Source organism: Mesocricetus auratus, unplaced genomic scaffold (genome assembly GCF_017639785.1).
Source record: "Mesocricetus auratus isolate SY011 unplaced genomic scaffold, BCM_Maur_2.0 Super-Scaffold_100046, whole genome shotgun sequence".
NCBI lineage: Eukaryota > Metazoa > Chordata > Mammalia > Rodentia > Cricetidae > Mesocricetus > Mesocricetus auratus.
Window position 1 is genome coordinate 6,873,335 of NW_024429223.1, and position 7,143 is coordinate 6,880,477.

Here is a 7,143-nt window from a genome sequence, read left to right on the forward strand (position 1 = left end):
GAAGGGATGTTTTTGGTTTGTTCTTGTTGTTTGGGGTTCTTTTCCTTTTGTGGGGGCTTCAAGACGGCGTTTCTCTGTGTAGTATTGGCTGTACCGGGATTCGCGCTCTGCCTCTGCCTCCCTAGTGCTGGGATTAAAGGTGTGTGCCACACCAACGGGCTTCTTTTTTTTTTTTTTTTGAGACCGGCTTTCTCTGAGTAGCCCTGGCTGTTTGGTCTTGAACTCAGATCTGCAGGTCTGGGCAAACTTGGTTTCTAAACAGTAAAAGTAAAAACGGCACATGCACGGCAAACCTGAGGCCTAGGTTCAGTCTCCAGTATAAAAGAGAAAGAGGGTGGTGGTGGGTGCTGGAGAGATGGCTCAGAGGTTAAGAGCACTGGCTGCTCTTCCAAAAGTCCTGAGTTCAATTCCCAGCAACCACATGATGGCTCACAACCATCTGTAATGAGATCTGGTGCCCTCTTCTGGCCTGCAGGGACACATGCTGACAGAACACCGTATACAAAATAAATAATAAATAAATAATAAGGGAAACGGCCGGGCGGTGGTGGCGCACGCCGACAGCCTCCAAAACAATACAGAGAAACCCTGTCTCGTAAAACCAATAATAATAATAATAATAAGGGAAAGAGTGGGCGTAAAGGAGGAGTGAGAAAAGAGCCTCAGCCAGAAGCAAGCACCAAGCCAGAAGAGCGGAGGAAATAGGGCAAGGGAAGAGAATATAGGTGAGCCCGCCCGTCTTTGCCCGCAGTAGCTCCAGGAGAGCAGGACCGAAAGCAGAATGGCCCCGCAGCGCCTGCGCGCGTGCCGCACTCCGGGCCCCGCCCTCCTCGGCCCCGCCCATGCGATGCCCACCCCGCTCGGGAGCGGGTGCGCACGCTTGGTCCCGCCCCTGCCCGTCGAGCCTCCGCCCCCTCGCGGGACGCCGCGCAGCCACGCGGAGGCCCAGTGTTCTTGCTGCCCAAACAGCGCTCCGCCTAGCTCGGCGCTGCGCAGCCGCACGGATGTGGGGCGGGGCCGGGGGTGGGGATGGGTGGGGCTGGCGCGGAGGCGGGGACCGGAGGGGTGGGCCCTCTGATGTCACGTGGGTAAACACGCCGCACGTGGAGCTCAGCCTGACCAGGAAGGCGGGGCGGCGGGCTCCGAGGAAGGAGGCGGGTTGTCCCTGCGCGCGCGCAGGGAGGTCTTGGGGCGGCCAGGGGCGCGGGGCGGCCTGGTGATGGCGCGACCTTCAGTTCCTCCATCCTGCTGCAATGGTGACAGATGTGGCCACCAGGCCAGCCCCTAGAGGACGTAGAAAACCCCCTCCACCCCATCCCAACGTGATAACGCCACACCGTGCGCGCTCTCCCATTTCACAGATGAGGTAAAGAAACTTGCCCCAAGCCATGTGGCTGGAAAGTGGCGCCACCAGGATCCGCCGGGCTCCTGGAGCTTGCTCAATGGCTCGCGTTGCAAGGGCTCTGTGTTCTGCCCTTGCCCCTGGGGCTGCGTGTGTGGTCGGCCGGCAAGGCGAGGTTTGCTGCCCCGTGAGCAGTGAGGTGACAAGGGTGCCTGCTTCCCCAGCAGTCTAGAGGCGGGCGCATGCCAAACCGTCGAGATCGTTTCCGCCTGGGTGTGGCAGAAACGCCGCGGTGGCCCAGACCCCTGGCCCCGCTTCGCTGCTCCTCCGTTTAATCGCAGAACCCCCTTTTCAGAGGCGACGCCCCATGCATTGGGCTCTTAGCCTTCTGCCCCAAAGGGCCTCCTCCTTCCTTTCCTCTCTTCGTCCTCCTCCTCCTCTCCCATCTGTGCCGCGTGACCAGGGGGAGGCGCCGTACAAGGCGCAGTCCAGGCGTGGGGCCCAGCCGAGCTGTCATCCCGGACTGGCGGGCCTGAGGAGGCCTAAAAGGGGAACCCGAGTCTTGGGACTGGTAGGGAAGCATGCTCCAGGCAGGAAAAGCTGAGCTGCCAAGAGTCCTGTGGAGGAATGCGCGCCCCCTGCAGGCTTAGGTGGCTGGGTCCTGGGGCCCTGAAAATCCATACCTGGGGCCCTCCCAATTTTGAGTTGGGGCTTCAGGAACTTGTTAATAAGAGATTCCATTAGCCTGGCCACGGCTCCCAGGCAGCATGGTGTAGCAGCAGGTCTGAAGCTGGGCTCAGTGTCTGACCTTGGGCAAGTCCCTGAACCTCCGTTTTTCTCATATTCTCCAGATTCGTTTACCTGGATGCCAGCCCTCTGCATGTCCCTTTCTGACGATGCCATTGTCTTTGTCTTGCCTTGTCCTCTAACCAGCACCCCTACACATCAGCCACGTGTGTTCTCCGTGTGCCTCCCGGAACAGCCGTGGGGTGTTGGGCTCATCCCCTGTAGGGTTTGCTCCATGCTGCACAAAGGGTTTCTGTAGAGGAACCCTAGTTTGGAGATTTGGCTAGGGAAGACCCTCCCCGGCTGTCTCTTTCCCCTGAGTGAGGTTGAGGGAGAAGAATTCGGAAGCCAAAACACTGGGAGCCCTAGGGCAAAAAGGAAAAATTGGCAGAACCCTGCTGGATTGTACCCAGCCCTGAGGCTAGGGGGTAGACAGGCTTCCCCAGGCCAGTCACTGAGACCAGCATAATAAAGGAGTTGTAACTCCTGGGGGAATGGGTGACCATGATTTCCCAGCTACAGCAAAAAGCCCGCTGTGAAATGCAGAGATGTTCACCCGTTCATCTCGGCTGCTGCTGCTATGGTCTTAGCCAGGACCTGAGCTATTTCTGTGTCTGCTGCTTTCGCCAGACCACTGACGGGCCCCCAGCCCCCTTCTGTGGAATGGGGTAGTTCTGGTGGGCTGACTCCGGTTCTACCCCAGGCACTGACGCATGCCACAGGCCTGTCCTGCTCCAGCTCTGCATTCCTTGGCCACGGTGATTAAGGGACCCTTCAGCTAGAGATTATAAGAAGGAAGTTACGGATGGCAGGAATGTCAACCTTAAAGATAATGGAAAATACCAAGTAGAGAAAGAAGTCAGCCCAGAGCAAAGCTGAGCTGGGCAAGGGGGGGGACTGCCTCTTTAACACCCAGATGGAGCCATGCCTGAAACTATGCCTTGACTATTTCTCTGAACTCATAAATTGCTTATTTGTTTCCCCTGGCAGTTGTTACACTTAAATTTTATCTCATCTGATTCTTTAGAGGCCAAAGACCCTAGGTACCACTTCCCGGAATGAATCTGGGGCTTCGGGTCATGAGGTCCACCAGAGTTCAGTCTGTGTGTGGTGTGCTCCTTCTTGCCTGCTCTGACTTTTCCGTATCTTGGCCAGGGATGATTCTGAGAGAGTACTCTCTGGACTTCTCTCTGGGGTCTGTCTTGGTCCTTAACTATAATCTTAGAGCCTTTGTTCTCAGCTAACGTGACCTAGCCATTGGTCTTCCAAGGCTGGCTGTTGGCATGCACGAGTCCAAATGGCAGGTCCTTGGTCACCTAACCCGTTCTGACCATTCTGCCTCTCCCTTGGGCCTCTCACAGGTACCATATAACCAGTCTTGGGTAGTGAATGAGAGATGCATTTTCAGCTCTTTTTAACCCCCCTGGATCCCAAGTCCCACACAAAGGCTCAGGCACTCCGGGCACTTCTAAAAGCACGTCCAAGGGCCACAGCTGTTACCCACCCAGCAAGCCAGAGGGTGGGGAGCGTGAACACACAGGAGGGGAGAGGACGGCAGCGTGGGGATACAGACGGCGCGCCTCCCGAAATGTGCCGCCGCACATCTGCCCAGAGAAGAAGGGAGGCTCGGAATCGCCAGCTTTTTTGTTATTTTTACTTTTTGGTGTGGAGGGGGCCATCTGTGCAGGTTTGAGCTTGTCTGGAGGCAACCAGGGGTTGCAGATGAAATTCAAATGCAGCTTATTTCCCAGGCTGTCATGCAGAGACTCCCTCCAGGAGCTGGGGTAGCAGTGCTGGGATTTTTTTTTTTTTTAGCCAGCATCGGAGCATGTCGGGGTCCAGCAGCTGTGCACATGGAACCTGCCGCTTCAGCCAGAGTCCTTGCAGCCAAGGCTCAGAAAGCCGTTGGTCACCAGTCCAATGGAGGGAACAGGTTGGCGGTGCCAGAGATGGCGTGGGGACAGATCTGATGCCCCACACTAGCACCCACGGAGCACCAAAAATGCGCCTCCATGAACATGCTGCTGTGGGCTTGGCCTCATCACATTCCTACGGCCTTGGCTTTCCCCCTCCTTCCATCCCTCCCTCCCTCCTTCCCCCCTCCCTCCCTCCCTCCCTCCTTCTGTCCCTCCCTGCCTCCTTCCATCCCTCCCTCCTTCCATCCCTTCCCCCCTCCCTCTGTTTTTTTGTGCTGCTAGGAATTGAACCAAGGACCTCATGTTTGCTAGACAGTACTAAGTTACAGCCCAAGCCCTCTTTTGTACTTTTTGAGACTTGCTAGGCTACCCAGGCTGACCATGAACTTTCATCGTTCCTGCCACAGCCTCCTGAGTACTTGGGACTCCAGGCTATGCCATCAGGCCCAGCAGGGCCCTACATAGTTAATGGCTGCCTACTGCCTGGCACCTGCATCCCAAACCCCACCACCCTATGCTGATGAAGTTTATATTCACTTAGTAACACAGTCTACTGTTGCTTGCATTTGGAGCAGAGAATGCTGGTTACTGCATGGATGCTTCCCTGAAGCCTTTCCCAGGCCTTGACTCCCTCATGGGGTTCTGCTCGTCAGGGAAGGAAAAGAAGCACATGTAAGCTCGGAAAGTCTTCCATGACATTCCCGACGCCTCAGCCTGGTGCCTGGAGTGAGAGGGCAATGACTGGTAGCCAAATAAATTCAACGTAATAACAGCAAAGACCAAGAGAATTAAAACCCCAAGTTTCTTTACTCCTTCCCTTCCTCTCCTTCCTTCCTTCCTTCCTTCCTTCCGTCCTTCCTTCCTTCCTTCCTTCCTCCCTTCCTTCCCCCCTCCTCCTCTCCCTGACCCTGTCCTCCCCTCCCTCCTGCGCACTTTTCTCTGTTCCTTCATAGAGATCCCTTGCTGGGTGTGGTGGGTGCATGCATTTAATTCTAGCTCTCGGGAAGCAGAGGCAAGCAGACTGCTGTGAGGACTGTTGGTCTACATAGTGAATTCTAGGGACACATAGTAAGAGTCTGTCTCCAAAAGCAGTCCTTTAGTGAGGAGGAATAGGATTGGAGGCTAACAATGATCTCTACCTCCTGAACGATGTCTGTGTGTCTGCCTCCCTCTGTCCCTCTCTCTCTCACACACACACACACACACACACACACACACACACACACCTGCAGTTCCTCCAAGAGACAAGGCTAGATCCCAGTGTCAGAGGGCTTCCAGAAGAGCATGGTGGAAGTGAGGGTAGGAGATTGAGGCCAGGCAGGACGGCTGCCTTCATTCCTAGGGTCCAAACATGACAGGGTGATGGTGTAGATAAGAGCTTCCAGGGCCTCACATGGTGCTGACTGGCTGGGCATACAGGCTTTATCCCCCCCAAAAAAAGATAAATCATTGGTATCAACGGGGTATGTTCAGAGTAAATTACTGAAGTGCCGTTGTTATGAGGCTAAAAGAAATATAATTGATAGCCCCACACACCCTCCTTCTGTGCTAGCACGAACCCTTACTGATGGCTTCCTCTATCTCATCCTGCAGATGGGACGCGCCTTCCAGCTGCCTTTGGACAGCGTTGAAATGTACCCACGGGGAGTCAGTCACTCTAGGATCTAAAAGCAAGCCTCTGGTACCAACCACACCTCATCCCTAACCCTGCAAACTCATCTCAGATGCTTTTGGTCTTCCACTATGAGACAGAATCAAGGGGGGCGGGGTTGTCATCCTGCAGCGCAGTCCAGAATCCAGTCAGGAAGAACAAAGCCAGCCCTAGAGTGAAGGATTTCTTCAAGAGTCCCTTCTGCCTAGGATTCTTTTACATGGCCACCCAGCAGGGCAGCCAGAAGTGTTAAACTTCAGCCTCTCTGCATAGCTGTGAAATCTCACCTTCCCTACCTCTGGTCCTGACACTCCTTAGATGGACTGAGGGTCAGAGATGACTCCAAAGATCTTAAGGAGACCAAGATCTTTGAAGGCCAGGGAAGGTGGGATCCACCTGCCTGCCCTGGGTGACTTCTGTGCTATGCACTGTTGTGGGCCTCAGCCCCACCTACCCTGACCTCTAGAGAAATGAAACTACCTTTGCATGAGAGGAAGCAGGGGAGTTCCTTGAAGTGTGATTGCAACCGCAAAAACGCCCCAAATTAGTCCGTCATCACCATCTGGGAGAGCATCCCACAGGAAACAGAAATCAAGCCCTTACCGGTGGCCCTGAATTTCTGTCCTGGGTGTTATGCAAGAACATGCTTGGCCTGTGCAGAAACTGAGACACAGCTGTCAGACAGCCCAGCCAAATGACGGTAGAGCCAACGTTCCCGTGAAACAGTAGCTTACAAGCTCAGATGTTTCTGAAAAGCAGGTAAAAGAATATGTCTTTTCCTATATTTAATGGTGTGTGTGTGTGTGTGTGTGTGTGTGTGTGTGTGTGTGTGTGTAAGGTTTCTCTGTGTAGCTCATACTGGCCTTGAATTTGTAGCAATCCTCCTGCCTCTGCTTTACCAGTGTTGGAATCTTGGATGCCAAGGCATTTGTATTAAATATTAACAGTGATTGAATTTGTGTACTTCTGTGAAGAAATGTGTACTTCCTTTTCTTTAAAAACAATTTTAGTGTATTATACATATGGGTATTTTGCTTGCATGTATGTGTGTAATGCCAGCAGAAATCAGAAGAGTTAGAGACAGTTGTGAGCTTATCATGTGGACACTGAGAGTTGAACCCAGGTCCTCTGGTGGATAGATGAGGCTTTTAACCACTAAGCCATCTCTCCAGCCTGTTTTTTTTTTCTTAAGTCTCCCCCTTCTGCTGTTTTCATTTTGAAATCATTCTTTTCTGAGGACGAGGTCTCACTATTGTCCTTAAACTCCTAGAAATCTTCCTGCTTCAGGACTTGAGAGAGCCTAGATCAGGAGGCCACTTGAGTAGGGACTTGGAGTGATACAGAACTTTGGGGATGGCACTGTAACTGCTGACACATACTAACTTTGGGTAGGTTCTTCCTATCTCTGCCCCAAAGCAAGTGACTTGTCTCTCTGATGGTGCGCTCCT

General features: G+C 53.7%; 1 long non-coding RNA gene across 1 annotated transcript; it reads left to right on the plus strand.

Annotated features, from left to right (window-relative positions):
* The first annotated feature begins 1,191 nt into the window (after positions 1–1,191).
* LOC121136003 lies at positions 1,192–6,650 on the plus strand. Its single transcript, XR_005873117.1, has 2 exons — positions 1,192–1,366; positions 5,638–6,650. It is a non-coding gene; the product is annotated as an uncharacterized LOC121136003 (long non-coding RNA).
* Positions 6,651–7,143: the final 493 nt, after the last annotated feature.